This window comes from Schistocerca nitens, chromosome 8, assembly GCF_023898315.1.
Source record: "Schistocerca nitens isolate TAMUIC-IGC-003100 chromosome 8, iqSchNite1.1, whole genome shotgun sequence".
Classification (NCBI taxonomy): Eukaryota; Metazoa; Arthropoda; class Insecta; order Orthoptera; family Acrididae; genus Schistocerca; species Schistocerca nitens.
In genome coordinates this window covers 134114086-134131434 of record NC_064621.1, presented here as the reverse complement: position 1 = coordinate 134131434, position 17349 = coordinate 134114086, and the positions used below count along the sequence as shown (strand labels likewise).

The window sequence follows — 17349 nt, the reverse complement described above, 5'->3', positions numbered from 1 at the left end:
TTCCACAGAAATATTTACGGATATTCGCAGATATTCCAGCGGATATCAGTGTGGGCGTAGGTTTTTACCTGCGCAAATCTCTGGCGATAAGCGTAGGGGAACTCGACATCGTTGAACGTTACTGTCGCCATGAGTACTGTAAGATCTTGCACTTATCCTACATAGAACTTGTCAGCTGTGATATGGAAGACTAAAAAAAATAATAGTCGCGTAGCTGGAACGTGGCTTTGTAGAGCCATATTCTTATTCAGTGTGATAGGCTTTGCTTCTTCGTAATGCTGGGGCGGACAATGAAAATTTCCTTGCATCAGTCGTGACAACAGCACATCCACGGTGTGAGCTATAAGAGTGGAGATGGGGATGGGTTGGTGCAACGAGGGGTAAAGGGAGGGGGAGCAAAGGCGAGCAGTTCATATTAGTTTCGTGGAGGAAGGAGCGGTGGTGGGAGTGAAGGACAATTTGTTCCAAAACTGTGTTTACTAATCACCAAACATACTAATGGTATCGCCTTGTAATCGTACCTTGTGGTTATAACTAAAGTGCAGCTACCCATGGAGGTTCACTGTGTGCTGTAACTATCGTATGGCAGCGAAATATATGACCTAGTAGATAGTGTCGGAAGTTCCATGCGGCTTTTCGCGGATGATGCTGTAGTATGCAGAGAAGTTGCAGCATTAGAAAATTGTAGCGAAATGCAGGAAGATCTGCAGCGGATAGGCACTTGGTGCAGGGAGTGGCAACTGTCCCTTAACATAGACAAATGTAATGTATTGCGAATACACAGAAAGAAGGATCCTTTATTGTATGATTATATGATAGCGGAACAAACACTGGTAGCAGTTACTTCTGTAAACTATCTGGGAGTATGCGTGCGGAACGATTTGAAGTGGAATGATCATATAAAAGTAAATTGTTGGTAAGGCGGGTACCAGGTTGAGATTCATTGGGAGAGTGCTTAGAAAATGTAGTCCATCAACAAAGGAGGTGGCTTACAAAACACTCGTTCGACCTATACTTGAGTATTGCTCATCAGTGTGGGATCCGTACCAGATCGGGTTGACGGAGGAGATAGAGAAGATCCAAAGAAGAGCGGCGCGTTTCGTCACAGGGTTATTTGGTAACCGTGATAGCGTTACGGAGATGTTTAATACACTCAAGTGGCGGACTCTGCAAGAGAGGCGCTCTGCATCGCGGTGTAGCTTGCTCGCCAGGTTTCGAGAGGGTGCGTTTCTGGATGAGGTATCGAATATATTGCTTCCCCCTACTTATACCTCCCGAGGAGATCACGAATGTAAAATTAGAGAGATTAGAGCGCGCACGGAGGCTGTCAGACAGTCGTTCTTCCCGCCGAACCATACGCGACTGGAACAGGAAAGGGAGGTAATGACAGTGGCACGTAGGGTGCCCTCCGCCACACACCGTTGGATGGCTTGCGGAGTATAAATGTAGATGTAGATGTAGATGTAGAATATGGTAGATATGGAGCTATGGCAATGCGTTAATGCGAAACCGATCTATATATATATATATATATATATATATATATATATATATATATATATATATATATATATATAATGGTTCCAATTGTGGCCACCAGGCACAAATATGGCGCTGTACACTGTTTGTATGACGGTATGAAATCGACGCTATCATTTGGCAAGCCGTAATGTGAGTAAACATATGACTATCGAGAAGAGAGAACGTGTGCTATTCGTGAAACTGTTTAATGGCAGCAATTATAGTGCTGCATTGACTGAAAGGAATGAAGACATTAAATGGTTTAATGAAGATGATAATGAAATTCTCAAACACTGGTGAGTTTGGTGTGGAAGAGAAAGGGATGTTATCCCAATGGAAGTCCCTGACGCAGTCGCTGTTGCTGTAACTGACGACGCAGCACCTGCTAGTGCTCGTACAGTGTCGCAAGAATCTTCTTTCCCACGGTCAACAGTACGGAAAGTTTTGTAGTCTATTTTACCGTGGTACCCGTACAAGAACCAGAGGTGTAGCATACTGAAACGTCATGATCCGCAGCAACGTTCTGAATTTGCTCTTCGGTTTCTGGCATGGATCGAAGTAGATGATATGTGGCTGGGCAATATTCTGTGGAGTGACGAGGCGTGTTTTACACTACACAGAACTGACGAATTTGAGGTATTGTTAAACCGCGTGTTCTGCATGACAAGCCATCGCACTCGTCCTAAGTGATTGTGTGGTGTGGATTCACAAGCACTTTTATTCTTGGTCCGTTCTTCTTTGAAGAGAATGCACTCGAGGGCCCGTCGTATCGCGACGTCTACATGTTATAAGGACCTCCGTGCACAGCATGTGATGCCTAATTTGGAAGAGCGCAACTGTGTGGAGACTACTGGTTTCATGAAAGATGGGCAACTCCTCGTATGGCTCACACTGCGAAATACACTATGTGATAAAAAATATCCGGACACCCCCCCCCCCCAAACATACGATTTTCATATTAGGTGCATTGTACTGCCACCTTCTGCCAGTTATTCCAAATCAGCGGCCTCTGTAGTCATAAGACATCGTGAGAGAGCAGAATGGGGCGCTCCGCGGAGCTCACGGACTTCGAACGTGGTCAGATGATTGGAATTGTTTACGATATGATAATGAAGTGGTAACGTGAAGGGACACGTACAGCACAAAAGCGTACAGGCCAACCTCGTCAGTTGACTGACAGACACCGCCGACAGCTTAAGAAAGTCGCAGAGTGTAATAGGCAAATATCTGTCCAGACCATCACACAGGAATTCCAGACTGCATCACGATCCACTGTAGGTCTATGACATTTAGGCGGGAGGTGAGGAAACGGATTTCATGGTCGAGCGGCTGGTCATAAGCCACACATCACGCCGGTAAATGCCAAACGACGCTTCTGCGCAACATGGGATTTTTACCTAATAGGACTGATGGAGAAAATTTGCGAAAGTTCGAAGAAGAGCAGCTCGTTTTGTATTATCGCGAAACAGGGGAGAAAATCCAGAATGACATTTTCACTCTGCAGCGGAGTGTGCGCTGATATGAAACTTCCTGGCAGATTAAAACTGGTAGAGCACTTGCCCGCGAAAGGCAAAGGTCCCGAGTTCGAGTCTCGGTCGGGCACACAGTTTTAATCTGCCAGGAAGTTTCAGGGGAGAAAATGTTACAGAGTTGAAGCGAGTTGGATGACAATAATTAAAACTTAGGCATTTTTCACTGCATCGACATATTTCCACAAAATTTGAGTCACTAACACTCCTCTCAGAACGCCAAGCAGTTTTTTCCAATCCCACCTACACAGAAAAAAAAGAGAGAAACAGTCTGAAAGTGTTTCTGTGAACCTGTTTCCAAACACTTTCTTATTTTTCTGATATGGGAATTCTCTCGTCGAAGTGGAGAAGGGAGAGATTTCACCTCCTGTACTGTCTATGACACACATTTTGGTTTCAGTCTTGACCGTGTAGAGCAGTGGTCGTCAAACTCTTTTGCTTAAGAGCCAACATTGATATCATAGGGCAACACCTCGGGCCGCATACGAAAGGGGGAGGGGGCAGTGTAAAGTGGACACTCAAAAAGAAATTCAGTTTTCACCAAATCATGGTTGTTGATAGAAGCTTACCACATATATTTTGAATCTATATACTGTAAGGTGTCACACCAAATATTTTTAAGTGAAAAAGAAAATAATCTATCGGAACTATATGCATTCTTGTGAAGAATACGGATACTGTGGCCAGTGCTATTGGAACAGGATATGTTTTTTTTTCTGGTTTTCGGTCATATTTTCCAAGCATTTTGTTCCCGTATTATCTCAAAGGATACCAAAGGCTGCAGCAGAATGTTTTCAATTTTCCCTTTTTACTAGGTAAAACAGAACAGGGGCGGTTTTAACAGACTGAAATAAATAACAAGGAATTACATTTGTAGGCACAAAAGACGTTGTTGAAACATTGATATTGTAAAAAGTTATTACTCTCCATACAAGAAAGGTAACAAGACTAGTATAAATGACTTATCTTGCATCCGACACTCAAAAACAACGGGACAAGCTTCCTCTGTCAGTCTCGCTGACAACTGTTGCCAGTATATTAGAACCAGACGGACCACTTCTCTGCAGGCAGCAGCGGCGTTCAAGTAAAAAAATATGCAGTGAGCAACTTTCCGTCGTAGTCTCTTTACTGCACCTTCCTCTATCGATCTTACTGTAATTGGTAGCCTACATGAATGAGTATGTTATATTAATTAATAGCGGTAATTGTAATATGAGACACGATCACAAATGTTTACTAAATGTTTTGAACGTCATTTTTCTTTTACTCATTCCATTATATTACAAAAAAAAAGTTCAAATGGTTCTGAGCACTATGGGACTTAACATCTGAGGTCATCAGTCCCCTAGAACTTAGAACTACGTAAACCGAACTAACCTAAGTACACCACACACATCCATGCCCCAGGCAGGATTCGAATATGTGACCGTAGCAATCTTGCGGTTCCGGACTGAAGCGCCTAGAACCGGACGGCCTCCACGGCCGGCTTGTATTACAACAGCTTTAATTTAATTTCATATTACTTGCCACAAACACGACGTTTGAAGATGACCATCTTTATGACGGGTATTCACGAACCCATGTTACTGTCGCTTGACATTTATACCATACCAGCTGATCGTTGCTAGTTGCGCACGCTCCTGAATTGTCAGCGTTGGAAAATAAACGATAAAATATTCCACCCCTCAATTCTGTTAACACCGCAGTGGCCGCTACGTATCATTCTGCCACAGACATAAGCGATAAACTGTACTTGGCTCACTGCCAGATTCACCAACGTCAATTAAAATTGAGCACATCCTAAAATATAACCTTCTCTCTAAGTATTTTTATTACTGAGCAAGAGAAAAAAAGACTCTTAAGAAACTCGTGACGTTAGCTGAGGTTTTTGGCTTCTGTTGTTCGTTGCCAGAAGCGCTTTATTATAAAATTCGGCTGAGCACTGCGGGCCTCATGTACGCTTGTTTCGGGCCGCATGCCGTCCAGGGGCCGCAGCTTGACGGCCGCTGGTGTAGGTCAATCGAATTCGTCGCTACTTACAGGAAGCCCCAGAGTGATTAGAAAAACTAAACTCCGCCTTAACAGACCAAGAAGACCCACAGGTACCGACCGGCCGCCGTATCATCCTCAGACCACTAACGTCACTGGATAAGGATATAGAGGTGTATGTGGTCAACACATCGCTCTCCCGGCTGTTTTGGTAGTTTACGAGACCGGAATCCCTACTTCTCAATCAAGTAGCTCCTCAGTTTGCTCGCAAGGGTTGAGTGAACTCCGCTTGCCAACAGCGCTCGGCAGACCAGATGATCACCCATCCAAGTGCTAGCCCAGCCCGACAGCGCTTAACTTCAGTGATCTGACGGGAACCGGTGTGTCCATTGCGGCAAGGCCATTGGCACCAGAGTGATTAATTAAGATAATAACTTTCAAAGTAATACAAGAACGAAAGCGATCTTTTTAAGCAGTATAACAAAAATATTTAGTCAAGATCGCCACAATTATTTATTTATTCTGGTAACCTGTTTCAGACAAACAGCACCATCTACATATCACTGACGCCTTAATGACTTGTGGAAACGGTACACAAACTACTGTTCGTACCAAAAGGTATTAACAGTTATTGACTGAAACCGGTTATCGGAAGAAATAAATGTTAGCTGCGATCTAGGCTGACTATTTTGATTAATTAAGAGATTGAAGAGGTGGACAGACGCTACACCATACAAAGGAAAAAGGTTATTTAAACTTTGATATATTGACATTCAGGACCTTACACATTGTCGAGAGCAGTGTTCAGAAATGAAGTGTACTAAACGCTCGTAATATCAGCGTGGAGGAAAATTACTGTTATTTTATAGGTTAAATTCTACTTCTGCACTGGTGATGATAAAGGAGAATGATTTTGAGAAATATTAGAGAGAGGACAGAAAACACGAGAGGACAGACGGGGCAGCACAAAGGGAAGGGAGGTTGTTGTGATGTCCTTACCACATGGAGATGGTGGTTCGCAACAGGCAACACAAAGTAGTTGCTCCTGCTACATTAATCCGGTAGAGCTTTACTGCAGGCTTCGTTATGCATCTCTGTCCAAAATAATGAAGATCGAAATTCTAGGCGGCAAGTGCCAGAAGTCGAATCTGGCATTCCTTGGCGTCTTCCAAGTGTACCATCTAACAGTGTCCGCTGATGACCGAAGAGAAAGTCAGCTGCGTTGGCCGCGCTCCGGCGACTTGCGATGTCACAGCATCGCACATCAGCAAGCTTCTGATCTCAAGAAATAGGTCGCCTGCCAACTGCTGAGAAGGTCAGCAGCCAAGTCCTATCTGTTGGGGAATAGTAAGCACATAATGGCTTCGTTTTTCAGAGGTTTCCCATCCTACTGTGATGATAAACGACACAAGGGCGGGCATATCGTATCAAGGCCTTTCTCTGAAGAAGAAGGAACAGGTGGAATTTTTAACAGATTCTAGTGGCTGGCGCTGTTCAGGTGAAAATAATAACTTCTCTTATAATGATCGTATGAGAGAACAGATTCCGAGTTGCTACTCTCGAATATGTAAGGAAGCTACCTGTCACTGTCTCCTTTCTCTCTGATTTCACTTCGAAGAGTTTAATTGCATATAAAGTTATGCAGACGTCGAAATGAAACTGATACAAACATCTAATGCGCGCTATAGTGTTCGCTGCAAAGAAGGCATACACATGCTTCATATGGACAAGATTTTAATTAACTGCCCTCGCGCAAGTGATCGACACGTGTTGAGACTGGCGTAGGTGTAGTTTTATAACTTTAAATGTGAATTGCAAAGTAATCACGTAGATGCAGATGCAGATGTGGATGCAGTGCGGATTAGGGATGGGAAATGTTGGTAAATCATCGATGATGATTTAGATCTTATCATCAACTTCTAAGTATCGATGATTGATAATAATCAAACACAAAACATCGATGTTTTTTCAGATTGGTTTTGCGTGATTAATTTGAAGAATAGCGTGAAAGGCAACACATAAATGTATTTATAATATCATATTTACTATTCAATAAATAGAGCAAAAATTAACATTACATGTTGCCAATCCTTTTGTCTACAGACTGCAAAGAATATTTTTAAAGAATTCTCCCTTCAGTCTGTAGTATTGATGACAGGGGATATACCGTGCTTTTGAGAACAGTCGTTCAGGGGTTGACAATGTGGCTATGAAGGTCAGATATTTAAGTGAATTTTTTGTACCTTTGAATGGGTAGTACCGATGATGTGATTCTATACTTGAAGTGGATCTTGTTTTGTATCTAGAAGGCGATCCTTCAGATAATAACTGAGCTGTGATGGAAGATTCGTTACAGTACCAATTTGCAAATTACTCTATGCTTGACAAACGATACATCAAATTTGATTTCTCCATTTTCATGTACTGTATCAACATGTTACCCACATTACCTGACACCAAAAAGGCATGAAGTGAATGAATAACTAAAGTCATTAATCCACATTAAGTTACAGCAAGAAATAATGTTCTTACCTTTGTTAAAAAGTACTGCCCCCGCCACCCCTGTGATCCCTTTTGAAGAGACGCAAATAGGACACCTCCTAACATCATGTCGCCCTCCTTTAGGCCGGCCTAGTGCAACAGCTCGACGTGACATGAACTCAACAAGTCGTTGAATGTCCGCTGCAGTAATATTGAGCCATGTTGCGTCTATAGCCGTCCATAACTACGAAAGTGTTCTAGGTGCAAGATGTTAACACGAACTGGTCTCTCAGTTATGTCCCATAAATGTACGATAAGATCGATGTTGGGCGACGTGGGTGGCAGATTATTTGCATGAATTGACCAGGATGTTCTTCAAACGATTGGCGAACAATTGTGACCCGGTGACATCTTTGGGAAAATGAACTCAATGAATGGCTGTAAATGCTCTCCAAGGAGCCGAACATAAACATTTCCAGTCAATGATCGGTTAGTAGGACCAGAGGATCCCGTCCATTCCATATAAACACAGCCCACACCATTACAGAATCACCACTACCTTGACAACTTGGGTCCATGGCTTCGTGGGCGTTGCGCTACACTCGAACCCTACCGTGAGCTTTTACCAACTGAAATTTAGAGTCATCTGACCAGTCCTCGGTTTACCAATCGTCTAGGATCCAACCGATATTGTCGGGAGCCCAGAAGAGGTTGGTTCAAAATGGTTCAAATGGCTCTGAGCACTATGGGACTCAACTGCTGTGGTCATAAGTCCCCTAGAACTTAGAACTACTTAAACCTAACTAACCTAAGGACAGCACACAACACCCAGCCATCACGAGGCAGAGAAAATCCCTGACCCCGCCGGGAATCGAACCCGGGAACCCGGGCGTGGGAAGCGAGAACGCTACCGGAAGACCACGAGATGCGGGCCCCAGAAGAGGTGCTACAGGCGATGTCGTGCTGTTAGCACAGGCACTCGCGTCGGTCTTCTCCTGCCATAGCCCATTAAAGCTAAATTTCGCCGCACTGTCATAACGGATACGATCGCCGTACGGCCCACATTGATTTCTGCAGTTATTTCACGCAGTGCTCCGTCTGACAGCTCTGCGAGAACGCCCACTGCTCTGTTGTCAAGCGAAGGCCGTCAGCCATTGCGTTGTCCGTGGAGAGAGGCAATGCCTGAAGTTCGGAATTCTCGGAACACTACTGATAGTGTGGATGTCGGGATATTGAATTCCTTAAGTATTTCTGAAATGGAATGTCCGATGCATTTAGGTCCAACTAACATTCTGCGTTCAGAGTCTCTTAATTCCCATCGTGCAGCCATATCACGTTGGAAACCTTTTCCCAGTAATCACCTGAGGACAAATGGCAGCAGCGCCGATGTACTGCCCGTTTATATCTTGTGTCCCCGGTATTACCGCCATTCTTATAAGGGTGGTACACTGTTCGTGACCGGGCCAAATATCTCACGAAATAAGCGTCAAACGTAAAAATTACAAAGATCGAAACTTGTTTAGCTTGAAGGGGGAAACCAGATGGCGCTATGGTTGGCCCGCTAGATGGCGCTGCCATAGGTCAAACAGATATCAACTGCGTTTTTTTAAAATAGGAACCGCATTTTTATTACACATTCTTGTAGTACGTAAAGAAATATGAATGTTTTAGTTGGACCACTTTTTTCGCTTGGTGATACATGGCGCTGTAATAGTCACAAAAATATGGCTCACAATTTTAGACGAACAGTTGGTAACAGGTATGTTTTTTAAATTAAAATACAGAACGTTAGGTACGGTTGAACATTTTATTTCGGTTGTTCCAATTTGATACATCTACCTTTCTGAACCTATCATTTCTGAGAACGCATGCTGTTACAGCGTGATTACCTGTAAATACCACATTAATGCTATAAATGCTCAAAATGATGTCCGTCAACCTCAGTGCATTTGGCAATATGTGTAACGACATTCCTCTCAACAGCTAGTAGTTCGCCTTCCGTAATGTTCGCACATGCATTAACAATGCGCTGACGCATGTTGTCAGGCTTGTCGGTGGATCACGATAGCAAATAACCTTCAACGTTCCCCACAGGAAGATATCCAGGGATATCAGATCCGGTGAACGTGCGGGCCATGGTATGGTGCTTAGACGATCAATCCACCTGTCATGAAATATGCTATTCAATACCGCTTCAACCGCACGCGAGCCATGTGCCGGATATTCATCATGTTTGAAGTACATCGCCATTCTATCATGCTGTGAAACACCTTGTAGTAACATCGGTAGAACATGACGTTGGAAATCAGCATACATTGCACCATTTAGATTGCCATCGATAAAATGGGGGCCAATTATCCTTCCTCCCATAATGCCGCGCCATACATTAACCCGCCAAGGTCGCTGATGTTCCACTTGTTGCAGCCATCGTGGATTTTCCGTTGACCAATAGTGCATATTATGTCAGTTTATGTTACCGCTGTTGGTGAATGACGGTTCGTCGCTAAATAGAACGCGTGCAAAAAATCTGTCATCGTCCCGTAATTTCTCTTGTGCCCAGTGGCAGAAATGTACACGACGTTCAAAGTCGTCGCCATGCAATTCCTGGTGCATAGAAAAATGGTACGGGTGCAATCGATGTTGGTGTAGCATTCTCAACACCGACGTTTTTGAGATGCCCGACCTCGCGCAATTTGCCTGCTACCGATGTGCGGATTAGCCGCGACAGCAGCTAAAACACCTACTTGGGCATCATCATTTGTTGCAGATCGTGGTTGACGTTACACATGTGGCTGAACACTTCCTGTTTCCTTAAATGACGTAACTACCCGGCGAACGGTCCGGACACTTGGATGATGTCATCCAGGATACCGAGCAGTAGACATAGCACACGCCCGTAGGGCATTTTGATCACAATAGCCATACATCAACACGATATCGACCTTTTCCGCAATTGGTAAACGGTCCATTTTAACACTGGTAATGTATTACGAAGCAAATACCGTCCGCACTGGCAGAATGTTACGTGATACCACGTTCTTATGCGTTTGTGACTCTTACAGCGCCATCTATCACAAAGCGAAAAAAGTGGTCCGTCTAAAACATTCATATTTCTTTACGTACTACACGAATATGTAATAAAAATGGGGGTTCCTATTTAAAAAAACGCAGTTCATATCCGTTTGACCTATGGCAGCGCCATGTAGCGGGCCAACCATAGCGCCATCTGGTTTCACCCTTCAAGCTAGACGAGTTCGGTGCTTTGTAGTTTTTTCGTTTGATGCTTATTTCGTGACATATTTGGCCCGGTCACTATCAATGGACCACCACCCTGTATATGCATACTGGTATCCCACGACTTTTGTCACCTCAGTGTAATTCGCACTGGTGATGTTATGAGACATGCATAGGAATAGATACGTTTAAATGACGTAAAAATTGTGGGTAATTGTAACACGTAGCCTAGTTTTTTGGACAACATCGAAGGTCGATATTTTATCTTTAATATCGATGTTAATATGCTCCAAAGACTTCTATATCACAATAGGAGTGCATATATTTAAATTCTGAACGTCTCAAACGTCGATCATCGTTGAATATCCCTTATAGGGACAGCGTTTTTCTTACCCGTGCAGACATCGACTTGTGGGCGTGTCACAGGAAGAGCAGTACGCGGTGCGGCGCGGAGTGTGGTGGTGACAGGCGGCAGCTGCGGCGGTCACCGCCATTGTAAATGCCCCTGGCGCCGACACGCGGCTGTAGCAAGCCGATTACCGCCGCTGCAAAGCCGCGCATTGTGGCCTGCGCTGCTGTACACGCAAGCCTCTGTACTTCAATTACAAAGAGCGCCGCAGCGCTGCGCAGCGGAAGAAACGCTCACCAGCGACAGCGACCGACTGAGTGTTAGCCGGCACTCACCGCACCGAATAAAGTTGGTCTGCTGGCGCTGTTCTGAAACAAACGTTTTTGTACGGCGGTTATCAATAGCAAACAGACACTTTAATGAACTACGTGGGAACACAGCTTGTTAGAAAATACATAACTTTATTCCAGACCGGATTCAAATGTTACATCATAATGAAATTGTTTTGTACACACGAACAAGACAGGAAAGTATACAAGTCAACATAACAAAACTACGCTTGGAGATCGATCATCGTAATGGTTACTATACTTAACAACACTTTCCATTTTGCGTGTGTATCAGAGATTCATAAAGTATAGCTGTAGTCCACATCATAAACAAAAATAATTATTGAAATAAAAATGAATTTTTATTGTAACATGTTTTCGTATGGACTAGACTGCATGAAATAATTTATCTTATCTGCGCACAGATTGCTAACCCTATACAGATAATTCTGAAAATATATTATCATGAATTTCTTATAGTTACGGAAATACTTGTGAGATTTATGGCGAAAAATGTGCCGCGCTTGCAGTAGATAATTGTTATGAGGTTAACTATTCGCTCATCAGTTAAATACTGCTTGCGCTCCACGTTTTTCGCTATAAATCTTACAAGTCTTTTCATAGATGTTAAAAATTCACAACCACAAATTTTTAGAGCTATCTGTATGGGCTTAGCAGCCTGTACAGGGCTGAGAGAAATTACTTTTCAGTCCATATAAAAACGTGTTTTACAAACATTTATTTTTATTCATTTAACAATTTTCTGCTTTTTAGTCTTATTAGTGTGAAAGTTTTCGTCGATTTCAAACATCTTGATGAGATTACTGCTGAAAAATGCGGTAAATTTTAGGTTTATTTCAGTTTCTTTTCACCTGGGTCAACCAATATATTGCTTCCACCTAGCTCACCCGCAGGCTTACCAGAAATCGTTCCTCCAGCGAACCATTCGCAGATGGTACAGGAAAAGAGGGAAACAGCAGTGGTAACCCGTGCCATATACCACAAAAGAAGGAGAGTTAATAGTGCACTGTCGTACAGTTCTGAGCTATGTTGAAACTTTCAAGTCTCGAACTCATCGGGAAGCTTGCAAAATTTGTACCGAACAGGCAGACATAAAAGGAAGTCCCTAAAAAAACACGTTAAAAGGGACTTAAATTTAAAGTTAACGGAGCAGAGCCTCATAAATATCGCTGTCCTTCGTCACTTTAACCTTATGAGAACATTAAATTAAGACAACATATCTCTGTTTGCTATATCATTAAACTGCATACTGCTGGTATCATAAGTTAGAAATTTTGTCATTACTTGAATTAAGTGGTACTAGTTAACATAAGATTTTATTGCTAGATTTTGACGGATCTCATCAGGGAAAGATAATAAATCTACCATTCTTGATTTGTATACTTTACAGTAGGGTGTGTTATTGCCCGCATCTCGTGGTCGTGCGGTAGCGTTCTCGCTTCCCACGCCCGGGTTCCCGGGTTCGATTCCCGGCGGGGTCAGGGATTTTCTCTGCCTCGTGATGGCTGGGTGTTGTGTGCTGTCCTTAGGTTAGTTAGGTTTAAGTAGTTCTAAGTTCTAGGGGACTGATGACCATAGATGTTAAGTCCCATAGTGCTCAGAGCCATTTTTTTTATTATTGGGCGCTTCCTCGACCGTTCCTGAATTGTGGACTTTGCGTCAGCTGTGACAGCGAGGAGCCCACGCTTTGTGTGTTGTATGGGTAAATTACCTCTGGTCCTGAAATCATCAAGACTGTCATAAGAAGGCAAGAAGTTGGCCAGCCGACACACAGATGAATGTCGACATCTCTACCCAACCGAATATATATATATGCGACGACTTTTGAATATTATTAAGGTAAATACATTGTCATTTGCTAACTATGCCTATCAGTAGTTAGTGTCTTCAGTAGTTGGAATCTTTTATTTAGCTGGCAGTATTGGCGCTCGCTGTATTGCAGTAGTTCGAGTAACGAAGATTTTTGTGAGGTAAGTGATTCGTGACAGGTATAGGTTAATGTTCGTCAGGGCCATTCGTTTGTAGGGTTTATTGAAAGTCAGATTGCGCTGCGCTAAAAATATTATGTGTCAGTTTAATGTTGATCAGAATAAGTAAAGAGAGAAATGTCTGAGTACGTTCAGTTCTGTTCAGCTGTTTGAAAATCAAATAACGTAAGAGGTTTATCAGCACAGTAATTCACTAATTTTTCTAAGGGGATGTTTCAAACTTTGATACCCGTTTGCAAAATTCCTCGACAAGCAGATCGACGCACAACACATTAGATGAAGAGTCAGCCACAGACATACTTGTGTTCCCCGGGGAGGTGCATGAGGCCACAGTATTTCTTTCTGGTTTTATGTTAATGGCTTACATGATAGTATTAGTTTCATTTCAGCCTTCTACGTTAATCTAAGCAAGAGTCTTATACAACAGATATTGTAGTTACGTGCAGGTCGAGCTCAATAAAATACATGGCTAGTACAAAAATTGGCATGTTGATTTTAATGAAGGAAACGGAAAGTTGTGCTGATGAGATGTTAATGACATTGAAGGATATTTCAAATTCGTATAATTTAAAACAGTCCTTGATACCAAACATTTCTGTTTATTTTATTGCCGTTAAGAACTATATAACCATCATCAGGCAGGTCTGTCTTGGCAAACAAGTATATCAAACATAAAAGTGTGTGGTCACCGTCAACATACTGGCTGTATACTATGATTAGTTTCTGTTTGTTTATGATACAGTTTTATTATGAAATACATCTTTTGACGGTGCGTATCACCTCTATAAGATTTTTATGTTTTGATACTAGTTTAGTTAGAAAGACATATCTGATCGTGATGATATAGAACGAACCAGGTATTTTCGATGGATGACTCTTCTATACGCCACAAGTTATACAGTTATGCACTTTACGAACGTAAAACGTTTGGCTACATTGATGAGTTACAAATATATTCGGCCAACACATATCTTGGAGTAACATCTTATACAGCTACCAAGTTGAACGATCAAATAGGCTCCATCGTTGTAAACGAAATGACATGATTCATTTCATCGGCAGTGTACTGGTAAACTGCAGTTTGTCTATGAAACGGAATATTTGCAAGAACTTGTATGGTCAGTCAAGTGGATCCATAAAAATTAAAACCAACGGGGATCATGGAGCGTACACAAATAACACGACTACATTGTCGCAGGATTATTTGAACGCCTGGACAGAGTAACGGTAAGTCTGAGAAAGCCCAGATTTTAAACGTTGGTGACATTAGACTTGTGTCTCGGAAAAACTACACAGGAGAAAAAAGAAAGCGGATTTTCATGACGCTAAATGTGTATGATCTACGACTCCTGCACGTACTCCCCCCCCCCCCCCCCTCCCGTCCCCAACATGGTGGGCAAAGATATGATTAGTATTTTAGTGTGATTTAAAGAGACAGGATGTCTGTTTTCAGAGAGCCTTCCCATTCCTACCTGTGAACTGAATTTGAGACTGCTGGGTTTTCGACGCATCTCGACTAAAGTATCAACTCAGAAACTTGCATACAAAAAATATTATTCCAGAAACCTTTTTTGATGCGGATTATTTAGAAGCAAATTTGGAAGCACAGCTGTAAGAAGTGTAAAGGGATATCCTGACACCGTTATTATTTTACGAAGTGCAGATGTGAGAGAAGGCATCATCTGTTCTGTGGTATTGTCATGCTCGCCATGTTTCGCTAGTTTTTATTCGATGAACGTGAAATGACGAGATTGGCTTCGGCAGCTGTGCAGCGGCCAGGACAATCAAGACTCAATTAGGACTCACAGGAACGGCCGATATCCGAAACAGAAAAATGGAAGCGTTGTAGCAAGTCCATGTGTTGCTACAGTGGTGTGTGTGTGTGTGCGCGCGCGCGCGCCCGAGAGAGAGAGAGAGAGAGAGAGAGAGTGGAAAGGGACGAGGCACACATGCGTACGAAAATGCGGAAATAAAGTTGCGCGTTAGCTCTACGAGAGAAACTGTACTAGAAATACGTATGTAATTGCAGAATAATTCTGACTCTGGGAGGTGAAAAAACTTTTTCAATTAACGTTGCAAGCGCTCTCGTGAAGACAGAGGGGATTTGACAAGCAGAATCGGTAGCTCGTAATTTCACCGGAGTTCGGCGTAGCCTTATCTGGAACGGAGGAATGCAATTACCATGCGACTGTATTGATCAATGGCGCTCTGTCGAAATTCAGATTGTCTTATAAGTTTTGACGGGAGCGAACGCAGAGAACTCGGCCGCCGGTGTTATTCGATGACGAACAAATTTCTCTTGCGTGAGTGAGTGTGCGTGTGTGTTAGAAAGAGACATTGTTTTTCGTTTTCCGCACCAATCCGATGCAAGAAAATTACGACGTACCTTCCATTCATGTGTTGAACTGTGAATTACGGTTTTTATCTGGAAACACGGAAGAATAATTATTGGTTGACGAAGTGTACAGAACTACATATTCAGTGATGGAATATTAAATAAGGGAACGTACAAATGTTAATTTTTGTGTCATATCGCCCCTATTTCGATCAGATCACAGAAGATATTACACGCATGCCACGGATGATTCTGCAGCTAGGATGATGCTTGTCGAGAGACTCGAGTTCGTCGTAGTGTGGTACAAAATCATGCAAGAGATGAGTGAATCCAAATCTCTGAAGTGCAGATGATGATAATGATGATGAGAATGGTGTGACATAACAATTATTACACTGATTTTGATGCCGTGATTTGGTCACTGATAGGTCTTAAATTCTTCGTGCCGTAAATCTCTGTATCATAAACGTAAGCCTTCGGGTATTTCTTTTCGAACTACATTTCAGCTACAGCATTTTTCTCGTATTATTTTTACTACGTTAAAATGACTGCGTTGAGACACTGCGGAAACCGACTAGACTGTTGCTATCAAAGGACTTTCGGCTCTGCTGCTATGAGAATGCTACCAGTAACTAGAAGTGCCTAGCACCTTTTAAGCCAAAAATTAAATTTCAACGTTATCGCAGCCACTCACCCTGCAGTATTTTCCTACTACGTATCCTGCAAAAAGAAGTAAAAGAGAAGTATTTTGAGGGCATAGAAAAGCTGAAAACAGGTTTTACTAAAACAATCGCTCCATCTGACGCTTTCGGAGTGGTGACACTGGGCCGACTTATTCAAACCTGGGTTCAGGGTCCAGTCACATGAAAGTGACCATCGCCTATGTTCGACGTCAACGTGCAATGACCACTCACAGACAGCAGGTGGCAGCACTAGCAGTGGAGGGCAAATGAAGCGCGTCTGGGGACACTGAAAATACACTACAGGCCATTAAAATTGCTACACCAAGAAGAAATGCAGATAATATACGGGTATTCATTGGACAAAATATATTACACTAGAACTGACATGTGAGTACATTTTCACGCTATTTGAGTGCATAGATCATGAGAAATCAGTACCCAGAACAACAACTCTGGCCGTAATAACGGCCTTGATAACGCCTGGGCATTGAGTCAAACAGAGCTTGGATGGTGTGTACAGCTACAGCTGCCCATGCAGCTTCAACACGATACCACAGTTCATCAAGAGTAGTGACTGGCGTATTGTGAAAAGCCAGTTGCTCGGTCACCATTGACCAGACGTTTGCAGTTGTTGAGAGATCTGGAGAATGTGCTGGCCAGGGCAGCAGTCGTACGTTTTCTGTATCCATAAAGGCCCGTACAGGACCTGCAACACGTGCATTATCCTGCTTAAATGTAGGGTTTCGCAGGGATCGAGTGTAGGGTAGAGCCACGGGTCGTAACACATCTGAAATGTAACGTCCACTGTTCAATGTGCCGTCAATGCGAACAAGAGGTGACCGAGACGTGTAACCAATGGCACCCCATACCATCACGCCGGATGATACGCC

General features: G+C 42.9%; 1 protein-coding gene and 1 pseudogene across 3 annotated transcripts in view; one reads left to right on the top strand and one right to left on the bottom strand.

The window, feature by feature from the left end:
- LOC126198890 (semaphorin-2A-like) overlaps positions 1-17349 on the top strand; it is a 1278287-nt gene that overhangs the window by 785066 nt on the left and 475872 nt on the right. The window lies entirely within an intron of this gene.
- Positions 5330-5447, bottom strand: LOC126199869 (5S ribosomal RNA; annotated as a pseudogene).